At 44.1% G+C, this 14,178-nt stretch overlaps 1 long non-coding RNA gene across 1 annotated transcript; it reads right to left on the minus strand.

Moving 5' to 3' along the window:
- Positions 1-10,792: 10,792 nt before the first annotated feature.
- LOC137840488 (uncharacterized) lies at positions 10,793-13,903 on the minus strand. Its single transcript, XR_011087165.1, has 2 exons — positions 11,440-13,903; positions 10,793-11,214 (listed from the first exon to the last, which is right to left on the minus strand). It is a non-coding gene; the product is annotated as an uncharacterized lncRNA (long non-coding RNA).
- Positions 13,904-14,178: the final 275 nt, after the last annotated feature.

A 14,178-nucleotide genomic window follows, 5' to 3' on the forward strand; every position in this document is an offset into this window, starting at 1 on the left:
TTCCGGGTTGTCCGAAGCTTGGAAGATGACGTCATCCAAAATCAGTAGATGCTGCTGCTGTGGCGGGAACAGCTTCTCGTCATCAAAAGATTCAGGCAGCCCCTTGATAAAAACAATGTCTTTATTCAGGTTTTTGAGCTCATCGTACATTGGTTGATATGAATTATAAACCCAGACAATATTATCAGGTTTTTTTCTCAGAACATGTTCAGGATATTGCAATACATTTTTTACAAAGAAAGTCTTGCCACAACCTGAAGGCCCTGCTACTACAGATGAAAAAGGAAGTTCTAATATAGGGTCAAATTCAATCTGCTTAAAAGCCATTTCCACACACACACACACCCCGACACACGTATGGATAGATAGAAATATCAGTAGCCAAACGGTTCAGTGGTGCCTCGCTCTAGCAGCCTTCTTTTATCGTACACCACACGAAGCCGCTTGTAAAATGACATGTTTCTGAGGTGAAACCCTCTCTTATCGCAAACGATATTATGTTGGGGAGCGTATAGCACATCTGAGGTTGCACCTGCTGTATCGATGTACCCTTGAACCAGACAGAGCATGCTATCGAGATTGATGCTGCGACCGCTTTCGTGAGACTGTGTGATCCCCTTCACTTTCATGACCGTCTGAGATGATCCTCGTGTTTTGTAAGCGTATGTTTTGGGGCCGGCTGAGACAAATTCTAAAATGCTGTCATTCGAAAGCTCATCTGTCAAATCACGCAGATAATCCCCTAGAGGGAGAACATTTTCGCCTGGCTTCACAGTGTACACGAGGCTGTCTGTATCGGTGTAAAGGACACGCCTCTGTAAAATTTCTGAATAGCTGTACATTTTTAGGCATGCATAGGCTGTTGTGAAACACGCTGCAGCCACGTTTGATGTTTTTGAGGCGGGGATCTCATCGTTTATGTTGATACAATACTGCACAATTGAAAGCTTCTCATTGATAAAATCGAAGAATTTCACATTGTACAGACCTGAAAACAGAAGTTCAAAAAAATCCTCTGATTTTGTCACAATTATTGTGTTTGCCATGTTGTCACGTTGCGCGAGTTTTCCCCACAGATTGTTAAGACAGAGTTTTGACACTTGCCTTTTGCCAGGGTTTACAGCAATTTTGGAAGGGTCTAGTTGGATACCCTGTTGAATGGCATACTCACGTATATATCTTTCTCTATCAGCCTGGTTGACCACGTGAGCCGGATAACCTGAAGATTCCTGTTTACCTTTTAGAAATGTACGCATATAATCGCGGAAAATTGTGTCGCTCGTTCTTGTGTAATGCCATACCTCGGTAATATCTGCAACCGTGTACCCGAGATCAAGTGCCTTAACAAATTCAGGGGTTGTCCAAACACCTGTTAACGATCTTTGCTCATCACTATGTGTACACGCCGTCTGCTGGTTGTTACACTCGGCGCATGTACGGCACAGTGTGAAGACGAATTTACCTTTAGCTGTTTTGAAGGGTAGAACAGGAAAATACAAACCACGGGGTGGGTTGACTGTGGCGCTGATGAAACCGAAATACGACCTAGGGTCTTTAAAATCACCGTGGATAATCGTTGGATGACCGATAGGGTAGGTGCCTGTACTGTTGATGAAAGGGTATAATGACGTCACATCAACATACAACACGCTCGTTTGGCTCTGCCGTGTATCTTAAAACGAATGCGTTTGTTCGGCCCCAAAAAGAGCCTGCCTCGGTTTGAGCGGTGTAGGAAATTTGTTTTTTTTTAAGGAATTCCTTCACCTCTATGTCCATCTTTTTCATTTTCAACCATTCATGCTCCCACATAATTACAAGGTACACATCCTGTCTAAGCTGTAGATCCTGAATTTTCTTTTGTGTTTTATCAAACCTCTCCTGAAAAGGGCGTTTGGTTGTCGGGCATATTTTAGAGAGGTCGAAGCATTCTGCGCAGCCGTGGTGATAACAACCAAAATACTCAAACACTATTTTTACGCCCCCAATTTCAGAATAGCCGTCTACAGTATAGTTATCTAATGCAACTTCACCACCGTTCAATGCATGTCTAATTTGGATATTTTGGCTGTGCATGATCCATTGCATGTATTGGATAGAATCATGCGAGAAAGCTTTGTGCTGGCGCATATAATTGTCTGATGGTGTAATGGCTAGTGTTTGTGGGGTTCGAAAATTAGCTCGAAAAACTTTCATGCATGCCGACGCAATTGTTACCGCATTGAATGGATCTGTTCCGGTGGCCTCAATAAACTCACTCCTGAATTTTTCACACCCTTGCATTAGGAGATCAACATCATTCTCGCAGTAGGCTATTGCCTGTTTAGCAAAATCAAACACATTGTTAGCTTCTTTGGCATACCACTCGTCAAACTTTGATCGTTGGGAGGGTGACATTCGCTCGGTACCATAGCACGTGGGGTCAGGGTGAGACCCTACATAGTTCAGATGCTTTAAAGAGCTGAATTTGTGTGGGAAGTAACCCTTTGATTTGTCTTCAAACCCCAGGGCCTTAGGCATTGCACTTAGAGGCATCGTCAAGAATGAGAGAGAGTCTATGAATCGAGATTTTGTGTCTAAATCGACAAATGATAGAACTTTACTCCCTTGCATCAGAATGTCAAGTTTGAGACCTAATTCAAGCACTCTCCTTATCGGTATGTATGAATCAAAACATCTCGCATTATGTGCAACAAACGTAGTTTGTTTAAACCGTGGCCTTCGGAAACATCTGAGAAATTCATCAACACAATCTGTGCCATACCAATGCTTCGCCAGTCTATTTGATTTGCAACAGATGAGAAAAGGTTTGTGTAAACCGTCTGTATCTACATAGGTTTCGAAATCGTAGTAGACTACATTTTTGCACGGTGGTTGAGGCTTGATGGGCTGAATGTAGCACATGTGGGGGTTCAACAAGGCGTCATCTTGATTTAAGATCTCATCACACACTGTGCATTTTTTAACAGGGCAACAATGTTTAGCACCGGTACCATCAGCTTTCACATAATAGTGAAGACCACACTGCAAGCATTTTTTGTATGAAGTGCAGTTGCTCACACGATTCATTGATCGAGACTCTTTATGTTTGGTAAAGAATTCCTCATTACGACAAGTTTTGTTACAGTCGGGGCAGATGAGAGGTTTAATCCGTCGCTGTTTACAGCATGGATCAAGACAAACGCCACAGTGTCCTTCACACTGGTGCTGTTGCCAATTCTCATGCCCTTTGTAACAATGCCTGCAAAAGAATGCATGACCAACGAATGTCTCTATCGCTTTCACACCGTAATAATGGTCCTCGAGGTGTAAGACAAATAAGGTATCGTTATCTGTTTTGGGGTAACGCGTGTCGAAAAAGGTCATGGGGCGGCAGTCCTCTTTTCGATACATTACAGTTATTTTCCGTTTGAGGACTTTCTCAAATTTATGGACATCAACCAGACTCACAGGTGTTTGACAATCCAATCCTACACTCTCATGTAAGAGCCGTGCCTGCCTTGTGGCTTGTTTTGTTGTAAGTGTGTCATTTAGCAGATAGGTTAGTGAGAGAGCGAAACACAAATTGTTGTTTTTATTACGAGGTATGTGTAGGTGTCGTTTTTTCAACCTCAAAATCTCTCTGTTGGTAGTGTTCAACAGCCTGCGACGCATTCCACCGCGCAATGGTGTGACTATTTGTACAATGAGCTCTAAGCCCTCATCAGCCAGAAGCTCTGTATTTGATTGGGCTAAACGTTCAAGCATGTCTGATACATTATCTCTGATAGAGTTTATATCACTAGTTTGCTGGTAGATGTGTGCTCTATCGTTACCACCAGCTAGCTCAATCTGAATTACATCACCTGTTTGGGCTCTGCTAGCTACCTCTTGCATGACATCATCTATTTTATCTTCAATCTGGAGGTAGAAGGTGGCAAAATCATTAATGTTCTGTTGCGATGGTATATTTAACTGTCGCCTTATCTCTACATTATTGAAATGTGGCCTATTGATTACAACAGAACCGCCGCGCTGATCAGCTAATACACTGGGGCGTGTGTTGAAATGCTGGTGTATTGTCATCAATAACATCTATTTCGTGATCAATTATAACAGAGCAGTTGTTAGGTTGAAATGTCGGTGGAACGTCGTCAATAGCAACCGGCGATGAATCGACAGTGTTAGCGGTCGACGGGTCAACCAGAGGCTGCGTATTTAGATTTTGGATAATGTTTAGCAACTGGACAGGAATGTCAGGACTGATACGCCCATTGTTGTCATTAGCTTGGTTGTTTAATTCTGCTATCATGTTTAGCAATTGTGACGGGATTTGTGTCGGACTCTGTCCACCTTCATTCAGACTTTGATTGTTCAATTCATCTATGACAGCTTGTAAATGGGTAAGAATAGCAGGACTGTCTGGTCTCTCCCCCTCTAACAAAGCCGTGCTCACATTGTTGAGCAAATCTGTTATTTGACTCGTAGACGTATTGTTAACGTTTGATAAATCTAGCTCTGGTGTGTCACTTCTTTGGCTTGTCCCGCTAAATGGTGGCAAATCTATTTCATCAATGTTTGCTAAGAAATCTGACTCCGTTGACGTGAGGTTTGGAGGATCCATTATATTTTCTTTTACAAAACACAACAGAAACAACACAAACCTATTTTGATTCGGCTAAATCTGTAAGAGCACGTATGATCTTAAAACATTCTTGTAACCGTCTTTTGTAGATACAGTTACCACGGCACTTTACAGACCCCCTGCTGGTTGAGTGGTGCGTGTTGTAGAAGGGGTGCCCCCTCCTCCTCCTCCTCTTCCTCTCTCTCTGAGCCTCCGTGTCACGACGCTCACCTGCAAGTTAATCCTTTATAATACCGAAAATAGCATGTCGGACTATAGCATACAAAGAGAGAAAAAATATAAGGAATACCTCCAACTTTGTTTGTCGACTCTTGATGGTGATGGTTTAAACCTTCGTAAGTAGATAGAGCTTCAACTAGTTCCGACTCCGTCGCTGCCTCCTGTCGTTCGGCGTGGGATGCAATTGGATTGGTTTCAACAGTAGCACGTGACTCTGATGTTGCTGGTCTAGATGGCTCTGTCGTTTCGACTGCGTCAATATGGAGGTCGAAGGCAGCTTGTGTCGGCCGATTGTTTTTTCTAGTGGCCGCGGCCACGAGATCTGATACATACATACATAAAATAAAATCATCAACTACCGACATTTATATGAACTATCGTAGATGCACTATTGACTCACTGTAGTCTGATTGTGTTAGGTAAACGTCGCTAAAATCGTCGTCAAAAGATGCGTGGACATCAGCAAGAGCGATGATGTCTGCAAATATTATATAAACATTACATTTTCCATCCATCCATCCATTTTCTGAACCGCTTAGTCCCCACGGGGGTCGCGGGCGTGCTGGAGCCTATCCCAGCCGTCATCGGGCAGTAGGCGGGGGACACCCTGAACTGGTTGCCAGCCAATCGCAGGGCACACAGAGACAGACAACCAATCGCACTCACACTCACACGTAGGGACAATTTGGAGTCTTCAATCGGCCTACCAAGCATGTTTTTGGAATGTGGGAGGAAACCGGAGTGCCCGGAGAAAACCCACGCGGGCCCGGGGAGAACATGCAAACTCCACACAGGGAGGGCCGGAGGTGGAATCGAACCCGCACCCTCCTAGCTGTGAGGCGGACGTGCTACCCAGTGCGCCACCGAGCCGCCCAACATTACATTTTGTTTTATAAAATAACCGCAGTGTATTATTATTATTATTATTATTATTATTATTATTATTATTTGTTATTATTATTATTATCGCGAGAAAGGTATTAAAATGACTTACCTTTAACCATTCTCGAAACAGCTTTTTGTCGCGCTTCGACTCCGTTGCTCAGAGCGATGGCTTGTCTTGTCTTGTCTTCTCCAAAATGATGCTCGTCCACACCAAACTTTAAATTCGGCGGGGATAAGACCACGCCTATGGGATCACGTGTCGCGGGAAATCAGATAACTCTGGCCGTATGTTGATGACGTATCAAAGGCTCTAGCTCATCAGATATCTTTGGCCCCAGCCAGTATTGTTTCTCAAATTATGCATCAACACCTTGATTTTTTTTTATCTTTCAGATACCTTTGGCACCATGCTGCCGATACTTCAATGATTTTCTCAACAAAGTTTCAAGGCTGCCACCATTGGTCCTGTGCCGAAGAAACCTGCACCGTCCTGCTTCAATGACTACCGCCCTGTGGCACTGACGCCCATCATCATGAAGTGCTTTGAGCGGCTGGTCATGGAGCACATCAAGTCCGTTCTCCCCCCACCATTGACCCTTTCCAGTTTGCGTACCGTGCCAAGCGGTCCTCTGAGGATGCCATCTGCTCTGCCCTCCACTCGGCCCTCACCCACCTGGAGAGAAAGGACTCATATGTGAGGTTGCTGTTTGTGGACTTCAGCTCTGCCTTCAACACCATTGTGCCGCAGCGACTCATCTGCAAACTCGACGAGCTGGGCCTCAGTACCTCCCTCTGCAACTGTCTACTGGACTTCCTCTGTCAGAGGCCTCAGGTGGTGCGTGTTGGCGACAAAATCTCCACCAGCATCACGCTGAGCACGGGGGCCCCCCAGGGCTGCGTGCTCAGTCCATTGCTCTTCACCCTGCTGACGCATGACTGCACTGCGACCTACAGCGACAACCGCATAGTGAAGTTTGCTGACGACACGACTCTGGTGGGTCTCATCACGAAGGGCTACGAGACTCGGTACAGGTCGGAAGTTGACCTTCTGACCACGTGGTGCAGGGACAACAACCTCCTGCTGAACGTCAATAAGACCAAGGAAATCATTGTTGACTTCCGGAAGGGTCACACAACACACCTGCCGCTGATCATCGACGGTGCTGTGGTGGAGAGGGTGAGCTGCACCAAGTTCCTGGGGGTGCACATCAGTGAGGACCTCTCCTGGTCCGCAAACACCTCGTCACTGGCAAAGATAGCTCAGCGCCGCCTGTACTTCCTGCGGAAGCTCAGGCGTGCATGTGCTCCTCAGGCAGTCCTGTCTACATTCTACCGTGGCACCATTGAGAGCGTCCTCACCAGTTGCATCGCTGTCTGGGGTGGTAACTGCACTGAACAGAACTTGAAGGCCCTGCAGCGCATAGTGAATATGGCTGGTAAGATTATTGGTGCTTCGCTCCCCTCCCTGATGGACATTTACACCTCCCATCTCGCCTGCAAGGCAACCTCGATTCCCAGAGATGTGAGTCACCCGGCTCACTCTTTGTTTGACCTTCTGCCCTCTGGGAAGAGGTACAGGAGCCTGCGCTCCCGCACCACCAGACTCGCCAACAGCTTCTTTCTCCAGGCTGTTAGGGCCCTGAACTCGCTACCCCCTTCTGCGTAGCGTGCGGCACTGTTGCGCTATTTTCGGGAATGTCTGCTGTACGCGCACTTGCTCCTTTTTTTTCTGCTCCTCTTATTTATTTATTTATTGTTGTGTTATTTATTCATTATTTATTCAGCACGCTTTTGTTATACTTGTTTACTTGTTTGTTGTCACGTCTCGTCCCGAACTGCTCCACTATGTGTCTGTTGTCTTGGTTTCTGTCTGTGTGCTCGCCCCTCCCCTGCTGTGTGTCCATGATCAGTGTGATTATTCCCACCTGCCTCTCGTTACCTGTCATGTATATAAGTCCTGTCTGCCCCTCACTCCCTGTCGGATCATTGGTTTTGGTTGCTGTTGTTCGGGGTTGTCGTACTGTCTTGATGCCGTCATGTCCTGCTGTCTTCTTGTTACACGTCCCGGTCAGTCAAGTTATTGTTTGTTAAGTCATGTCAGTTTGCCTTTTGAGTTGCTTCAATAAACCCTGGTCCAAGCTGCACTTGGTCGTCCTGCTCCATGCTCCACCCCCGACCGTGACATTTGTCTGTTGTGAGCCATGTCTTGTTACCGTGGGATAGGGGGGAACGAAATTTCGGTTTCTTTGTTTGTCTTTGGCATGTGGAGAAATCGACAATAAAGCTGACTTTGACTTTGACTTTGAAAACCCCCTTGATCCTCTAAACTATTGTTTGCAAAATTACATGCGTCTCTCTTTCAGACAACTTTGGCTAAACTATTGTTTCTCAAATTATATGCGACTCTCGTCCAGACAACTTTGGCACCAATAATGACGATTCTCATGACCCCACACTGACACAAACACCCCTCCCCTTCGCCTTCTCAACAAAACGGGCCCCTTCAACCCACACGCGCGGGCTGGTAGCAAAGCTAGCTCAGAGGTGTGGTAGCAAAGCTAGCTCAGATGCTACACCTGTCTTGATTCATAAAGATACATGCCCATACATATCCACATCTTAAAAATGGCGCCAGCAAACCAAAATGGCGACAGTCAAAGATGGCGCCGTCACGACTAGCGCCATCTTGATGCCCCCAACCCCACCCCAATTCAAAAGTGGGTGATTTATGATACCATAACAAGTCATAAAAAGGTCATAAAATTTTATGACCCCTAACTCATTTGCATATGAATAGACATCAAATCTTTATGCATTGGTCATTTGTGTTTAAAGCAATATTGTTAGTCAATTCGATCAAGAGACCCGTCACTATGAGAATAGTGGCGTGACATAAATTGTTTAAAGAAATAAATCAAAGGTTTGGATTTTTATTTTATTTGAGTTAATTGAAGCTTAACTTTAAAAAGTTATTCTCGTGAAACAGGAAGTGAAGAAAAGGGGAAGAGAAAGGTTTTACCAGGGGCTAGCTGTGCATTTGGTGGAAAGTAATGCGTGGTCAGGGCGGAAACAGCTGCTGAAGGCAATAGGTGTCCAAGCGTGGGAAAACTGGGCACTCATACCCTATAGTAGGCGTGGGAAAACTGATCAGTTTATTCTATAGGCGTGGGAAAACTGGGCAGTCTTACCCTATAGGGAAGGTATAGAAGAAAGAAAGGGGGGGGGACAGAGAAGTCTATAAAAAGTCCTGCAGGGGCAGCTTCAGGGCTTTTCCCCCTAAAGAGCGCGTGAAGAAGCCCGAAGGAGGTTCAAGATTTTTTCCAGAGTCCCGGGATCTTTGTGTGAGACGGAGGATCGCTGGTCTGAAATTAACTTGGATTTACTCCAAAAAATTGGACTGGACAACTTTACAGGAGAAACTATTAATTCTCAGGAAAGTTAGCAACACAAAGTTACCTAGAACAACCTTACCGGAGTGAGCGCGAGCGCTATCGCAAAATAAAGCTTACCTTTCAACCAAAACGGCTTTCTTCATGCTGACTTTGAGGCCTCTACATGTCAGCCAACGTTTGCGTTGTTCCACACTATGTTTGGCAACAAAACCGTGTTGCAATTTTGCTCCTGGTACATCGGCCTCCTCCAAAAGGATGTGTGCAGCTGCAGTGGCCATTCCAATATTTGTCCGAATGTTCACATCCGCTGAATATTTATGAGCAAACGTGACGTCATTTGAGATCAACCCTATTGACCCTCAGTTTGCCGAGCCGAGGCCGTAAATAGTTTGGCTAAAACAGCCTGTTGCGTTTTGTTCAATATGTGCGTTGTCAAACGCACCTCTTGGATTAAGGTGCCCCCGGCTTCCCGGTAACGGGTTTGTTTTAGCCGGGTTCGGAGATTCGTCCGTAATCTAACCACCCGAGTTAAATTAACTCCACCGGAATCAATCTAATTTCTGTACGACGCCAATCCCTCTCAAGTCACCCGAAGCTCGTGCCGAGTAACTCAATTCGAGGCAGGACTTCGAAGTGACCGCATCGTATTGATGGCTCCCCGCTAATGTTTGAAGTTCTTATTTTGTTACGGATATTTTTTAGATGTCTTTGTTAAGACCTCAGGGATTCGTTTGTATAGCGTACCCAAGCACTAGTTTTGCCGAAGTAAATGTTGATATGGGTCCGTTCCACTTGGTCGCTCATGCAGCGAGCCGACCAACGTTTTTATTCGAAAGAGAATCGAATTAATAAAAGTGTGACAATAATAGCATTTAAGAAGAAAAGTAATGCACTTTATATGATGAATTCTAACTTCTTATACGTAGATCTAGCACTTAACCGTCGGAGTTCTTCACCCCACTTAATTGCTTTAAAAAGAATAACAACTTTCTTAAACCGGATAAAAATGTCGTGCTCTATTTAGATTTGCCCAATAATTAATTTGGAAGGCAAGTCTATTTTTTGATTGTGTCCCGTTTAACTTTTGACGCGGCCCGACAAATTTAGGAACTGGGCCGCGCCCGACGGACTATCGAAATACTTTTATCCTCCACTAACTCTAATGATTTATTTTAACCATCGTCGTTATGTTATTTAGAAGAAGTAAATTTTCAAGCGAGTTCACTTTTAACGAAATCCACTCCCTTAAATATTTACGAAAGTTATTTAATTCTTTAACTTGCTCGGAGTTACTTTTTCCGCGGCCCGTCAAAAAAGGGGAAGCGGGCCTGAGCCATTCAAATAGTTAAATAACTTTCCGTTCTACACAAAACCAATAATCCGATTTAAACACCTCCGTTAATTTATTCAGACGAAACAAACTTTCGAACGGATCGAAATTCACTCGTGGCTCAAATAACTACGGAAGTTATTCAAGTCTCTAACTCGTTCGGAGTTATTTTTTACGCGGCCCGTCAAAAAAGGGGAAGCGGGCCTGAGCCTTCCAAATCGTTAAATAACTTTCCGTTTTACACAAAACCAATAATCCAATTTAAACACTTCCGTTAATTTATTTTATTTAAATCGGCCCCGAACCATTGGTTGCATATTCAGTACAAATCCGCGCACAACGAAGTAATATACAAAACACATTTATTGAAGAAACATGGAAAAGAATTACAAATCTCAACTACTCCAGAAACCGAACAATTTCACTCACTGATACTCGTGTTAATAAAATCATTCAATCCCAGAACAATTCGATTGCAAAACACAGTTCATGAAAGAGGGAAGAGGTAAATACCAGCTGCGTGCTATTTTTGGTGGAAGCAAAGTCGAGTGATCAATTCGATCTTACTTCTAAAATCCAAATTAGAGAAACAGGCTGGCTTCGAGGGAGCCGGCGGCCCGATGACTATTCCCTCCTCTCGCTAAAATACATAGAAACGGTTCTCCCTCACCTATTCCTCCTGTAACGTTGTCCAGTCCAATTTTTGGGAGTAAATCCAAGTTAATTTCAGTCCAGCGATCCTGCGTCTCACACAAAGATCTTCGGGACTTTGGAAAAAAATCTTGAAACTCCTCCGGGCTTCTTCACGTATGAGCGCTCTTTTTGGGGGAAAAGCCCTGAAGCAGTCCCTGCAGGACTTTTTATAGACTCCTCAGTCCCCCCCCTCCCCTTCTTTGTCCTATACCTTCCCTATAGGGTAAGACTGCCCAGCTTTCCCACGCCTATAGAGTGAACTGGTCAGTTTTCCCACGCCTACCATAGAGTAGGAGTGCCCAGTTTTCTTCCCACGCTTGGACATCTGTGGCCTTCAGCAGCTGTTTCCGCCCTGACCACGCAGTACTTTCCACCAAATGCACAGCTAGCCCCTGGTAAAACCTTTCACTTCCCCTTTTCTTCTCTTCCTGTTCCATGAAAATAACTTTTTAAAGTTACGCTTCAATTAACTCTGAAATAAAAATCCAAACCCTTGACCTACTTTTCTAAACAATTTAGGTCACGCCACTATTCTCATAGTGTCGGTTCTCTTGATCGAATTGACGAATAATTTTGCTTAAAGCAGTTACAGAATACATTTTTAGCCAAGCAAAGAAATCAAAAAATAAAAATCACATTTGTGCTTCTCCAAACAATTTATGTCACGCCACTATTCTCATAGTGACGGGTCTCTTGATCGAATTGACAAATAATATTGCTTAAAGCGGTTACAGAATACATTTTTAGCCAAGCAAAGAAATCAAAAAATAAAAATCACATTTGTGCTTCTCCAAACAATTTATGTCACGCCACTATTCTCACAGTGACGGGTCTCTTGATCGAATTGACAAATAATATTGCTTAAAGCAGTTACAGAATACATTTTTAGCCAAGCAAAGAAATCAAAAAATAAAAATCACATTTGTGCTTCCATGCGTGACTCACACTCCGACACCGTGTTCCTCTTTTATTTGTATTTTAACTGGCTTAGCTTATTCTTGCCCCTCTTTTGGTTCTGCGTTTTGGTCTGGCGCCATCTTTTGGACAAATTTGGAATTTCAACTCTGCCAATTTATTCCTGTGAACAATCCATATTCTACCATTTGCACCATCTCTACCCCCCATGTTACATGACAGTATGTTTTGACTGAGAGTGACCTCATTTGAACTCTCCTTTATGTAAACAGTGGTTTTGTGAGAGCAGATGAAAGGAGACTTACCACTCATTGAATATTTTACCACTGTCCTGTGAATTAAATTGGCTTTAGGACACTGTAGGTGTCATTCGAATTGCCAACTCCGAAATTTGGGAAATAAACCATGGGGACAGCAAGTAGCAAACAAAAACTGCTACCCCGACATGAATTAAAATGCAAAGATTGGAAATTGATGGAAGAAGTCGACCCCGGAAATGTAAGATATCTTGACAAATGGATAACTGATTACAAATTTGATGGTCAGCTGAAAACGAATTCTTTGAATAACCTGAAGCAATCAATTGATGCTAAATGTGGTGTAAAGAAGAATAAAGACGGGTATCATCTAATAGTACAATGGGAATTGGAAGCTGAAAAGAGAAAATGTGGGCAGATAAGAGAAAAATTGAGAGATAAGGAAGACGAAGTAAAGATAAAACAGAACTTGATGTTGCACAGGCAGGAGGATGATGAGACAGTGTCAGCGCGGGCTCGCTTGAAGGCCAAAGCTGACAATGCGATGAATGAGGATGAAAAAAATGATCAAATTATAAAGACGGAGATTGCAGCACGCCAAAGCGAACCAATTTTTCCGTCTCTGTACCCCAAATTGCCGAGCACAGATCATCCTCCTGAGTATAGTGCTTCTGCTCGTGGTATGTTGGCGCGGAGCCGTGCTCGTGGTATGTTGACACGGAGCCGTGCTAAGTTGGGTCCTTCGGCTGACGCATACCCGATGATTGAAGTGGCAAATCCTCATGATGATGGAGGACCCACAATTTTAGTGTACAGAACATGGACCAGCGCCGATATAAAATCAGCAATTGAGGGTATAGCGTTGCCCACTGAAGATGTTGATCAATACTGTACCGACATGAAACAACTCATTGCTTCGTATAATTTGAGAGGCGATGAAGTACAGCAGGTTTTCATGGCATCCTTAACCAAACATTGGGCAAGCGTTAAGGGCACCTGGGATCCTTTTGATTCCCGGGGCCGTCCATTGGAATGTAACGGGGTGCCATTACAGACAGAAATTGACCGACTATTGGGCAGGATAAAAATAAAATTCAAACGTAGAGCAAATTACACCGACATTGGCCGAACCAAACAAAAAGAAGATGAGTTGTTTGAAGACTTTAGACACAGACTCGAAAGAGTGTTCAAAGCCAATAGTGGCTTGGAGCATGGAACTGATGTTTATGACCAACAACTCAAAAATGCTGTACATGCAAATTCGCGACCAGCAATCCAAACATGGATCACTAAACATATGATCACTTTCCCGACATCTACCTTGCCACAGTTCATTGATCATGCAATACACGCCGAAAAAGTTGTCAATTCAAAAAGAGCAAAGGAGAAGGGGAAAAAAGACACCGTGTTTTTTGTTGAAGGAGGACAGTCTGAAGTGTTCTATCAAAATAGGACCTTCGAACCACCCCTAGGGGGGCGCGGTCGTATCAAATTTCGTGGCAGAGGTAGCGGGGGTTACAGTCGTGATTCTCCCAATTATGGAACAAATGACCAGCCCGCCTCAGGTCAGTCGAGACGGTACAATGCTGAACCTCCTATTTGCTGGTCATGTGGGAAGAAAGGCCATATGGCAAGAAACTGCCCAGGTAATTACAAGGGTGGGAGTAGACCTCCCTTATGACTAGACGGTGATCAAAATACAGTTGGAACAACTGTCTTGTCAACAGCTCCCCCTGTTGATGTAGATTTGAACATTCAAGATTTGTTGATGAACAATATTGAGAAGCCAATGATAACTCTAATGGTAAACGGGACTCCAATAACCTTTTTGTGTGACTCAGGGGCATGTGCGACCGCATGTCGTGA

This window comes from Syngnathus scovelli, chromosome 7, assembly GCF_024217435.2.
Source record: "Syngnathus scovelli strain Florida chromosome 7, RoL_Ssco_1.2, whole genome shotgun sequence".
In the NCBI taxonomy this organism is placed as follows: domain Eukaryota; kingdom Metazoa; phylum Chordata; class Actinopteri; order Syngnathiformes; family Syngnathidae; genus Syngnathus; species Syngnathus scovelli.